The 1,593-nt window shown below is 36.0% G+C and overlaps 1 non-coding gene across 1 annotated transcript; it reads right to left on the bottom strand.

The window, feature by feature from the left end:
- Window positions 1-1,219: 1,219 nt before the first annotated feature.
- Window positions 1,220-1,326, bottom strand: LOC140894035 (small nucleolar RNA R71). Its single transcript, XR_012153589.1, has one exon. It is a non-coding gene; the product is annotated as a small nucleolar RNA R71 (small nucleolar RNA).
- Window positions 1,327-1,593: the final 267 nt, after the last annotated feature.

Raw genomic sequence — 1,593 nt, 5'->3', positions numbered from 1 at the left:
AACGAGTGATAAAATCCATGGACTTAAAATATGCATAGAGATATGATATTTAGTACATGTTGATAATCATAGACCACCAGGTTGAAAGTTGTAGGAATTCAATGAACGCAAAGCAATCAGTAATGATAAATAATCAAAGATATTTGATTGTTTCATTAACTTGAATTAGATTGGCATCAACTCGAGAGAGAGTGTCAATATTTAAGGAGTTCTTGTCAAATTTATGAGTGTAAAAGTAATTTCAATCGTCCAAATTCAATTAGGGGGAAGGTGAACCGAGATTCCAACAAAATTTCCTCATATTATATTTTTCTGCGCTAAGCATTGTTGTGGTTTATTTTATTTTCATTTAAGTATTTTTAAATTGAATTCTTTACTTTATAATTTTAGAATAATAAAAAAAATCAAATTTTCGTTACTTTGGGGTATAGAAATTAAATAATTGAATTATTGTGACGTATTCCCTGAGGACGATACTCGTACTTAGTACATTTTTCTATAACTTGAGTCGTGCACTTGCGATAATATTGAGCATAAAAGAGAGATAATTATACTTAATTTAAGTGTTAGTATTTGCTCGATCAATTTTTGGCGCCGTTGTCGAGGACTATTGATTACTTTGATTTTTCTTATTTAATTTTCTTAACTTCAATTTTAATCACTATTTTTATCTATGAACTGCAGGATTCTCTTGCAGTGCATGCAACATTCACCCGAAGGAGAACTCGTGCCTTTTGATCCAGAAATTGAAAGAACCTTTTGCAGAAGAAGAAGGCAAAAAAAAGAAGCAATGGCAGACCAAGAACGACTACGTGGATTTGGAGAAGATGAGAATAATGCACCACCTATCTACAGATCCATGTTGGATAGCGCTTTTCCATCCATCGAAAATGCCAGACCAAGCATCATTAGGCCAACCATAGCAGCAAACCTGTTTGAAATTAAGCCTGCTATCATTCAAATGGTGCAAAACACAGTCCAGTTTGGTGGAATGACAATCGATGACCCATATGCTCACCTGACAAATTTTCTATAAATCTGTGACACTTTTAAGATACAGGGAATTTTTGATGACGCTATTCGTTTGTGTGTATTCCCTTTTTCTTTAAGAGATAAAGTTAAAGCATGTCTAAAAAATCTACCTGCAGGTTCCATCACTACTTGGGATAATCTCGGAAAGGCATTCCTGACCAAATATTTTCCACCGTCCAAATCAGTGAAACTCAGAGCTGACATTACAACATTTGCTCAAGGCGAACAGGAAACACTCTATGAAGCATGGGAGCGTTATAAAGATCTACTAAGGAGATGCCCACATCACCAACTATCAGACGGTCTTGTGGTACAAACTTTTTATTATGGTCTTCCTCACTCAAATAGCACCATGTTAGATGCAGCTGCAGGTGGAAATTTGTTACGAAAATCACCAGAGTACGTATATGAGTTAATTGAGGAGATGGCATCCGGTAGCTATCATCCTCAATCTGAGAGGAACTCAGCCAGGAGACCCGCAGGAATGCATCAAGTTGATGCATTCACCTCAGTAGCAGCTCAGCTTAAAGTCATGAATAAGAGGATTGAAGAGCTAACTCT

The sequence above is a fragment of the Henckelia pumila genome, chromosome 3 (genome assembly GCF_033568475.1).
Source record: "Henckelia pumila isolate YLH828 chromosome 3, ASM3356847v2, whole genome shotgun sequence".
Classification (NCBI taxonomy): domain Eukaryota; kingdom Viridiplantae; phylum Streptophyta; class Magnoliopsida; order Lamiales; family Gesneriaceae; genus Henckelia; species Henckelia pumila.
Note: the sequence above shows the minus strand (reverse complement) of the source record. Positions and strands in the feature narration are given on the sequence as shown.